This window comes from Coregonus clupeaformis, chromosome 33 (genome assembly GCF_020615455.1).
Source record: "Coregonus clupeaformis isolate EN_2021a chromosome 33, ASM2061545v1, whole genome shotgun sequence".
Lineage (NCBI taxonomy): Eukaryota > Metazoa > Chordata > Actinopteri > Salmoniformes > Salmonidae > Coregonus > Coregonus clupeaformis.
Window position 1 is genome coordinate 40,482,503 of NC_059224.1, and position 11,597 is coordinate 40,494,099.

Consider the following 11,597-nt stretch of genomic DNA (forward strand, 5'->3'; position numbering starts at 1 on the left):
ATACGACGATCGTGACAATATTTGAAAACAAATTGTCTTTGGTATAAATATACACTGTAGACTACACACACCAATGTTTTTCAGCAACTTCTAAACTGATCACCAGGAAGTACTAGCACCATACATACACTATTCATATATGAATAATGACAAATCTGATTAGCTTAAAATAAAAACTGGCATAGATATAACAAGCAGATGCTTCTTTATTTTTTATTTTTATCCAAATACGGGAGTGGGCTTAATGGGTACATGGGGTTAATAGGTACATTTACCCTATCCCCATGCTCACCCCATTTGCCCATTGCTCACAGGGTGAAGTGGTCAGACACATGAATGTGTGCATGTACAGTGAGGGAAAAAAGTATTTGATCCCCTGCTGATTTTGTACGTTTGCCCACTGACAAAGACATGATCAGTCTATAATTTTAATGGTAGGGTTATTTGAAGAGTGAGAGACAGAATAACAACAACAAAATCCAGAAAAACGCATGTCAAAAATGTCATGAATTGATTTGCATTTTAATGAGGGAAATAAGTATTTGACCCCTCTGCAAAACATGACTTAGTACTTGGTGGCAAAACCCTTGTTGGCAATCACAGAGGTCAGACGTTTCTTGTAGTTGGCCACCAGGTTTGCACACATCTCAGGAGGGATTTTGTCCCTCTCCTCTTTGCAGATCTTCTCCAAGTCATTAAGGTTTCAAGGCTGACGTTTGGCATCTCGAACCTTCAGCTCCCTCCACAGATTTTCTATGGGATTAAGGTCTGGAGACTGGCTAGGCCACTCCAGGACCTTAATGTGCTTCTTCTTGAGCCACTCCTTTGTTGCCTTGGCCGTGGGTTTTGGGTCATTGTCATGCTGGAATATCCATCCACGACCCATTTTCAATGCCCTGGCTGAGGGAAGGAAGTTCTCACCCAAGATTTGACGGTTCATGGCCCCATCCATCGTCCCTTTGATGCGGTAAAGTTGTCCTGTCCCCTTAGCAGAAAAACACCCCCAAAGCATAATGTTTCCACCTCCATGTTTGACGGTGGGAATGGGGTTCTTGGGGTCATAGGCAACATTCCTCCTCCTCCAAACACGGCGAGTTGAGTTGATGCCAACAAGCTCGATTTTGGTCTCATCTGACCACAACACTTTCACCCAGTTCTCCTCTGAATCATTCAGATGTTAATTGGCAAACTTCAGACGGGCCTGTATATGTGCTTTCTTGAGAAGGGGGACCTTGCGGGCGCTGCAGGATTTCAGTCCTTCACGGCGTAGTGTGTTACCAATTGTTTTCTTGGTGACTATGGTCCCAGCTGCCTTGAGATCATTGACAAGATCCTCCCGTGTAGTTCTGGGCTGATTCCTCACCGTTCTCATGATCATTGCAACTCCACGAGGTGAGATCTTGCATGGAACCCCAGGCCGAGGGAGATTGACAGATTGACATTTTGTGTTTCTTCCATTTGCGAATATTCGCACCAACTGTTGTCACCTTCTCACCAAGCTGCTTGGCGATGGTCTTGTAGCCCATTCCAGCCTTGTGTAGGTCTACAATCTTGTCCCTGACATACTTGGAGAGCTCTTTGGTCTTGGCCATGGTGGAGAGTTTGGAATCGGATTGATTGATTGCTTCTGTGGACAGGTGTCTTTTATACAGGTAACAAACTGAGATTAGGAGCACTCCCTTTAAGAATGTGCTCCTAATCTCAGCTCGTTACCTGTATAAAAGACACCTGGGAGCCAGAAATCTTTCTGATTGAGAGGGGGTCAAATACTTATTTCCCTCATTAAAATGCAAATCAATTTATAACATTTTTGACATGCGTTTTTCTGGATTTCTATGTTGTTATTCTGTCTCTCACTGTTCAAATAAACCTACCATTAAAATTATAGACTGATCATTTCTTTGTCAGTGGGCAAACGTACAAAATCAGCAGGGGATCAAATACTTTTTTTCCCTCACTGTATGTGTATGTGTGTGTGTGTGGACAAAGATTGAGTGTGTGTGGGGGCTGGGGGCACAGGAGTCCTCCAGGTTAAATATAGGCTAGAGGCTGATAAGAATGTATGAATTTTAATCTGGCTCTTCGGATAAAACCTCACCATCTCCTTGTGCCTCCTCTCTTAATATTTCTTTCATCCTCCCTCTTTATCTTTCTAACACATTCCATCTCTGTCTCAACTGTATCTCACTTAACCTCTTTCTCGCCTCTCTCTTTTGCTCCCTCTCTTCCTTGCTCTCTCTTTCTCTGTCTGCTTATCTGCAAAGTGATTGGGGGTTATAACGCTATATAAGAGTTCATTTGAGGTGAATTCAAATTGGGTGGCCTCGTCTATGTCTTGGGCTTGCTCTCCATCCCTCTCTCTATCTTTCTGTTCCCTGATGAGGTTGTAGTGGAGATGATTGGTCATGCATATTCATCGACTGACGGATGCCGCTCGCATGTCTGACCCCGGGGTGACACGGTTGCCTTTTCCTCAGTAACAGGTGGAGCAGACAGAATTGTTTTCTGCATCTGTAAGGCTGCCTTATGCTCTAGTTTGGTCCTTTGCTTTTACCTGTTCTGTTGAAATGTTGAACTCAACCTACAGTGAGCTCCAAAAGTATTGGGAAAGAGACACATTTTTTGTTGTTTTGGCTCTGTACTCCAGCACTTTGGATTTGAAATGATACAATTACTGAGGGTAAAGGGCAGACTGTCAGCTTTAATTCGAGGGTATTTTCATCCATATCGGGTGAACCGTTTAGAAATTACAGCACTTTTTGTGCATAGTCCCCCCATTTTAGGGGACCAAAAGTATTGGGAAAGTTACAGACACACAAATATCATACCCCTAAGACATGCTAACCTCTCACCATTACAATAACAGGGGAGGTTAGCATTATTGTAATGGTGAGAGGTTAGCATGTCTTGGGGGTATGATATTTGTGCGTCTGTAACTTTCTCACTCATCATTATTCACGATTCATTCAGGACTATCCATAATCATGGTGGCCATCCACATTAATGATAGAAGTGTTTAGAAAGATATTCTATTCTTATTTACAATAAATGTGACAAAAAAATGACGCAATCCATTATTTACTATTCATTTCTATTGGGTACAAAATAATCTGAAACACAACCAAAACAAACAGCAAATGCATCCAACAAGTTTGTAGAGTCACAAGCTTGATGTAATCATTGCGTGCTAGGAATATGGGACCAACTACGCGACCAAATACTAAACTTGTGACTACTTTATTACACATATACAGTGCATTCGGAAAGTATTCAGACCCCTTTACTTTTTCCACATTTTGTTACGTTACAGCCTTATTCTAAAATTGATTAAATAAATCTACACACAATACCCCATAATGACAAAGTGAAAACATGTTTTTAGAATTTGTTGCAAATGTATAAAAAAATTAAAAACAGAAATACATCATTTAGTATTCAGACCCTTTGCTATGAGACTCGAAATTGAGCTCAGGTGCATCCTGTTTCCATTGATCATCCTTGAGATTGTGAGGGAAATGTTATCGTGTGAAGAGACAGCCTTGAAAATGTTAATCTTGTCTTTTGTGTCATAAATAATCTTTGGTTCCTGCCTGTGCTTGGTAAAGATATGAGGTGGGGCGACATGACCCCCTCCTTAGGACCATCTGGCAGAACGGCCAGAATATGTTCTTTAAGTTAAGATAGGAGACGGTGCCAGACACATGCAGGAACCAACCCCATGAACCATGCCTATGTAACTTGTCTGTGTAAGCCAGGGTTCTTCAATTCCGGTCCTGGAGGGCCGAAACACTTCTGTTTTTTATTTCTACCTGGTAGTTAATTGCACTCACCTGGTGTCCCAGGTCTGAATTAGCCCCTGATTAGAAGGAGAGGATGAAAAACAGAGGTGTTTCGGCCCTCCAGGACCGGAATTGAAGAACCCTGGTGTAAGCAGTATATAAGAGATCTAATGGGACTGCCCCGACAGAGCTCAATTCAGACCGGTACTTTATGCATCCAGCTTGCTGTTAATAAATAATTATTAATTTAAGATTGACTTCAGGTGTTCCTGGTGGTAATTTCCACGACAATATGTTTCTACAACTTGATTGGAGACCAGCTGTGGTAAATTCAATGGATTGGACATGATTTGGAAAGGCACACAGCTGTCTATATAAGGTCCCACAGCTGTATATACAGTACCAGTCAAAAGTATGGACACATCTACTCATTCCAGGGTTTTTATTTATTTATTTTTTTACTATTTTCTACATTGTAGAATAATAGTGAAGACATCAAAACTATTAAATAACACATATGGAATCATGTAGTAACCATGTGTTAAACAAATGAAAATATATTTTATATTTGAGATTCTTCAAAGTAGCCACCCTTTGCCTTGATGACAGCTTTGCTGAGGCTTTACATCTGTCCCACAGTGGGGAGACCTGGGTGTAAATTCTATGTAATTTGGTTTTGGAGTAATGAAGTCAATGCATGACTTTGTATTGTATCAATTGATATCTGGCATTGATGGAACAGGAGTGAATTCTAGACAGGGCTTCTCCCCAGATATCATCTGAGATCTCAATATTCAACTCTTTACCCAAGGTCTCCTTGAGATGAGGCCTCTGTATAGTTGGAGAAAAGGAAACAAACTGTGAGATGAGGTGTTTTGAGTTGGAAGGGCACTGTAGCAGATCATAAAATGAATGTTGTACAGGAAGGGTTTCAAAATTTAGAATCTTCCCTTTGACATAGTGTCTGACTTGTAAATAGTCTGAGCGCACCACCTCGGCAAACACAGGAATGGAAACCCAACGCACCCTAATCACCTCCAGCGCACCTGCACCTCATCATCTCATCACCAGCCCTGGACTGTTTGTTCATTGTTGTGTGTAATTGTTAGCATCGTGTCATGAACTTGCTCTTTGATGTTCTCTTGCTCAGTGTTAAGTAAACCTTTACATTGTTGATTCCTGCGTCTGCGTCCTGCCGCTTTGTATCCTCAATACACGTCACAGAATTACACACCACTCACGAAAATGGATGCAGCAGGAGTTTCCCAGTGCCTCGACCAGCACCAGCAGCAGCTTGCCCAGTTGAACGCCGCCATGGAGGAAGTGCTCCAAATAATCTGCCCAGCACTCCGGTTCCAACTCAGGGAGCGGCGAGTGCACCCAATCCACCTGTTCCCGTGCAATCACCCACTTCTGAGGGAACCCTCGCCCTACCGGAGCGCTATGACGGTAAAACTACTAAACGTAGTGGCTTCCTGCTACAGGTTTCACTTTATCTGGCGCGTCAGCCTGAGGCATATCTATCTGACCAAGCCCGGATAGCACTGGTGATTTCGCTACTTAACCCTCCCGTTGTCCTAGGGTCAAAATGACCCGCCACTGTGTTGAACCAACTTTATTTAATTTTTATATTTTTTGGATCATTTGTGAGAAGGAGGCAGTGATACTTTCTTTAAAGTCTCACTGCCTCCTTCTCACAAATTATCCCAAAAATAAAAAAAATTAAATAAAGTTGGTTCAACACAGTGGCGGGTCATTTTGACCCTAGGACAACGGGAGGGTTAAAGGAAAGGCACTGGATTGGGCCATGGCAGTCTGGGAAAGAGGTGAGGCCATGGCGCTTCCCTATTCCACCTTCCTCGCTCGGTTCAGGGCGGTGTTTGATCATCCCATGGAGGGAAAGGACGGGGTTGAGCGTCTCCTCCAGCTACAACAGGGAGAGGGTCCCGCGTTCGACTACGCTCTGAGTTTTCGCACGGTGGTGGCGTCTTCCGGCTGGAATGAGCATACTCTGCGCACAGCCTTCAGAAGAGGCTTACGGGAGGACATCAAGACGGAACTCGCATGTCGGGACGACGTGATGGACCTTGATACCCTCATTGCCACGTCCATCCATCTTGACGACATGTTGAGAGACAGACTGCGTTCCCAACATTTCCCGGAACCTCGACGCTCACCCCATCTGAGCTATGGAAGCCGCCCTGCCTCCGAGTCCTCACCCATGGAGGTGGGCAGCACCACCTACACCACCACAGACCACAGATCTTCTGGCGGCTCCCAATCTAGGCGGTATGACTCCCGTAGCCGCTCCATGAGTGTTACGTCATCTCCTATCACAAAACCATTGTTTTTAGTTCCCATAACGGTGACTGGTTATTCCTTCTCTTCCATTTCCGCTGCAATGATAGATTCCGGATCAGCGGGGAACCTTATAGATAGGGAGCTGGTCTCTGAATGGGGGTTGCCCACCGTGCCACTGCCTTCGCCACTACACGTCACCTCGTTGGACAATAAACCACTTGGATCAGGCAACATTACGCACGTCACTCTCCCCATTACCATTCCCACACTACCGGAGCACCGCGAGGAGCTGTCATTCCACATCGTCACGTCACCCCTTCATCAGACTACACAACCCCACCATCAATTGCATCACCAAGAGAATCACAGCCTGGTCCACCTCATGCCGGAAGACCTGCCTGCCGGTGGTTTGTTGTTCCACGTCAGTGGAGAGTCCGGAGGTTGCCCTACAGCCCAACATTCCACGTGAGTATGCAGATCTCTCTGATATATTCTCTTCATCAAAGGCTACATGTCTCCCTCCTCACAGGCCCTGGGACTGCGGCATTGACGTGCTGGAGGGACAACACCACCCGAAGAGTCGCATTTACCCCCTTTCTATGGCGGAGACTGAGGCCATGGAGAAGTATGTGACGGAGACCCTGAAAGAGGGGTTCATCAGACGCTCTACCTCTCCTGCCTCCGCCAGCTTCTTCTTCATGGCCAAAAAAGACGGAGGACTGAGGCCGTGCATTGACTATAGGGGGCTGAACGCATTCACCACCAAGTACCAGTACCCCCTCCCTCTGGTTCGTCGGCCATCGAGCAGCTACGAGGGGCCCGGTACTTTACCAAGTTGGACCTGAGGAGTGCCTACAACCTGATCCGAATCCGAGAAGGAGACGAGTGGAAGACGGCATTCAGCACTATCTCAGGCCACTATGAATACTGCGTCATGCCCTACTGCCTCGCCAACGCACCTTCAGTGTTCCAGTCTTTCGTTAATGATGTGTTCCGAGACATGCTGAGTAGACAGGTGGTGGTGTACATCGACGAAATCCTGATCTACTCGGCTACGTTTGAGGAGCACGTCAGGGACATCAGAGCTGTCCTACTCCACCTCCGGGAACATAGCCTGTTGGTGAAGGGGGAGAAATGTGAATTCCACGAACAGGCCATCTCCTTCCTGGGATACAGGATCAGTCCTCAGGGGGTGTTCATGGAAAGAGCGAAGACGGACGCCGTCAGGTCATGGCCAGTCCCCACCACCATCAAGGGCCTACAGAGCTTCCTGGGCTCCGCCAATTTCTACCGGCGTTTCATCAAGTCCTTCAGCTCCATAGCCGCCCCGCTCACCTCTTTCCTTATAATATATATAATATAATATGCCATTTAGCAGACGCTTTTATCCAAAGCGACTTACAGTCATGCGTGCATACATTTTTGTGTATGGGTGGTCCCGGGGATCGAACCCACTACCTTGGCGTTACAAGCGCCGTGCTCTACCAGCTGAGCTACAGAGGACCACAAAAGGGTGCCATGGAGGGTGGGCCTCAGAAGTTGGCCTGGAACCCTGAGGCTGACGCTGCCTTCAAGAGGCTGAAGGAGAGGTTCACCACAGCGCCCATCCTAAAACACCCAGATCCATCTTGTCCTTTCATCCTGGAGGTGGACGCATCAGAGGAGGGCGTGGGTGCGGTCCTCTCCCAGCGGCACGGTAAGCCTGAGAAAATGTATCCCTGTGCCTTTTTCTCTAAAAAGCTTACCCCCGCAGAGAGGAACTATGGAGTTGAGAACAGGGAGCTGTTGGCGGTGGTCCTCGCTCTGGAGGAATGGAGACACTGGCTGGAGGGCGCAGTCCATCCATTCCGGATTCTTACTGACCACCGGAATTTGGAGCACATACGGGCAGCGAAATGGATGAACTCTCATCAAGCAAGGTAGGTCCAATTTCTGCCCAGGGTCCCAGAATGGGAAATGGCTCTGTTAGTTTTTACACAACAGGTTTTTTTTTCAGGAAACAGATTGTTTCAGGAAACAGATTGAGTAGAAGGAAAGGAAGTCTGATTGTGCCAACATTATAAAATAAGGAAATGGGCGGAGAGGGGAAGATGAAACCTGTATATAAACTGAGAGTTGGAAAGAGAGATGTTTTGCAAACCACCTCAGCTCTATTGCTCATGTAATAAAGTCTATCTTAATTCTACAAAAACTCTGAAATACTTAGATTTTTTGATCAATATAAGGACGAATTTGTCACATCAAAACAGACAATCATAATATAAAATTCCCAGTTCATGCTACAAAACCAACTTTATAAGAGGTTTTAAAAATAGGTCATATTTGACTCAACATTCCATGACGTACACTAAGGCATTGTTCGCAGAATAGATGGATGCAGTTTAATGCATGATTAATATAATTCACCAATATATTTATTGGTAGTCCAAAAAACGCAAGAGTGTGCAAAGCTGTCATCAAGGCAAAGGATGGCTACTTTGAAGAATCTCAAATATAAAATATATTTTGATTTGTCTAACACTTTTTTGTTTACTACATGATCCCATATGTGTTATTTCATAGTTTTGATGTCTTCACTATTATTCTACAATGTAGAAAAATAAAGAAAAACCCAGGAATGAGTAAGTGTGTCCAAACTTTTGACTGGTACTGTACGTAAATGAAATATTTCTATTTCATTTTTTATTATTTACAAACATTTCTAAAAACATGTTTTCACTTTATTATTATTATGGAGTACTGTATGTAGATGGGTGAGAAAAAAATATAAGTTTAATAAATTTTGAATTCAGGCTGTAACCCAACAAAATGAGGAATAAGTCAAGGGGTATAAATACTTTCTGAAGGAATATATATATATATATATATATATATATATATACATACACAGTTGAAGTCGGAAGTTTACATACACTTAGGTTGGAGTCATTAAAACTAGTTTTTCAACCACTCCACAAATTTATTTTCAACAAACTATAGTTTTGGCAAGTCGGTTAGGACATCTACTTTGTACATTACACAAGTAATTTTTCCAACAATTGTTTACAGACAAATTCCCTGTCTTAGGTCAGTTAGAATCACCACTTTGTTTTAAGAATGTGAAATGTCAGAATAATAGTAGAGAGAATGATTTATTTCAGCTTTTTTTTCTTTTTTTTCTTTCATCACATTCCCAGTGGGTCAGAAGTTTACATACAGTGGGGAAAAAAGTATTTAGTCAGCCACCAATTGTGCAAGTTCTCCCACTTAAAAAGAGGAGAGAGGCCTGTAATTTTCATCATAGGTACACGTCAACTATGACAGACAAAATGAGAAAAAGAAAATCCAGAAAATCACATTGTAGGATTTTTAATGAATTTATTTGCAAATTATGGTGGAAAATAAGTATTTGGTCAATAACAAAAGTTTCTCAATACTTTGTTATATACCCTTTGTTGGCAATGACACAGGTCAAATGTTTTCTGTAAGTCTTCACAAGGTTTTCACACACTGTTGCTGGTATTTTGGCCCATTCCTCCATGCAGATCTCCTCTAGAGCAGTGATGTTTTGGGGCTGTCGCTGGGCAACACGGACTTTCAACTCGCTCCAAAGATTTTCTATGGGGTTGAGATCTGGAGACTGGCTAGGCCACTCCAGGACCTTGAAATGCTTCTTACGAAGCCACTCCTTCGTTTGCCTGGGCGGTGTGTTTGGGATCATTGTCATGCTGAAAGACCCAGCCACGTTTCATCTTCAATGCCCTTGCTGATGGAAGGAGGTTTTCACTCAAAATCTCACGATACATGGCCCCATTCATTCTTTCCTTTACACGGATCAGTCGTCCTGGTCCCTATGCAGAAAAACAGCCCCAAAGCATGATGTTTCCACCCCCATGCTTCACAGTAGGTATGGTGTTCTTTGGATGCAACTCAGCATTCTTTGTCCTCCAAACACGACGAGTTGAGTTTTTACCAAAAAGTTATATTTTGGTTTCATCTGACCATATGACATTCTCCCAATCCTCTTCTGGATCATCCAAATGCACTCTAGCAAACTTCAGACGGGCCTGGACATGTACTGGCTTAAGCAGGGGGACACGTCTGGCACTGCAGGATTTGAGTCCCTGGCGGCGTAGTGTGTTACTGATGGTAGGCTTTGTTACTTTGGTCCCAGCTCTCTGCAGGTCATTCACTAGGTCCCCCCGTGTGGTTCTGGGATTTTTGCTCACCGTTCTTGTGATCATTTTGACCCCACGGGGTGAGATCTTGCGTGGAGCCCCAGATCGAGGGAGATTATCAGTGGTCTTGTATGTCTTCCATTTCCTAATAATTGCTCCCACAGTTGATTTCTTCAAACCAAGCTGCTTACCTATTGCAGATTCAGTCTTCCCAGCCTGGTGCAGGTCTACAATTTTGTTTCTGGTGTCCTTTGACAGCTCTTTGGTCTTGGCCATAGTGGAGTTTGGAGTGTGACTGTTTGAGGTTGTGGACAGGTGTCTTTTATACTGATAACCAGTTCAAACAGGCGCCATTAATACAGGTAACGAGTGGAGGACAGAGGAGCCTCTTAAAGAAGAAGTTATAGGTCTGTGAGAGCCAGAAATCTTGCTTGTTTGTAGGGGACCAAATACTTATTTTCCACCATAATTTTCAAATAAATTCATTAAAAATCCTACTATGTGATTTTCTGGATTTTTTTTCCTCATTTTGTCTGTCATAGTTGACGTGTACCTATGATGAAAATTACAGGCCTCTCTCATCTTTTTAAGTGGGAGAACTTGCACAATTGGTGGTGTGGGGTTCTATTTTCTCATAATTGGATCTGTATGTGATGAATAGCTTAGAAGGAATGCATTAATGATAAGCATAGGTTTGTACTATACTGATATAAATTGTTTCACATAACAGGCTGTGATTCATGTAAGGAACGTTAGGGGGTAGGACAGATAAGACTTGTATTTCTTACAGATACGAACACTGCCTCTTTGTTGTCTGTGAACCGTCCTTGAACTAGGTACTCACAGTACAGTGGAATGGTGTCTTTTGGGTGCTGACTCCACAGGTTGTTATGATAAAAACGTATGCCTGGCAACTGTGTGCAACGGTGGAGCGCCAAGGGACTGGGACCAGCCGGTGCGCCAACGGATTGGCTGAGTAAGTCTAAACCACGCTCAGTCTCTACTCTGATTGGCCAGCAGGGAGTGGGAAATATCTCTGTCAGAGTATTTGAAGAAGAACCTGTAACAATGGATTAGTTCTCTGAGTGCCCTGCGTGGTATTTCAGTGGACCCGTATATACGAACATCATATTTATCATTGAAGGTTTTGCATTAATTAAAAACTAGTCTATTTAGAAGATGTGTATTGACCTCTTTTGTTCCTAATACCAGATTTGAATTGACGCAACTTAACAGTGGCTGACTAAATACTTTTTTCCCCCACTGTATCTATAAAGACATATCGCATTACCCTGTACTTAGTCATCCCCTGATGTGGTTTAAGCATTGTTGTGAACACAGAAAATCACATTTTGTTGTT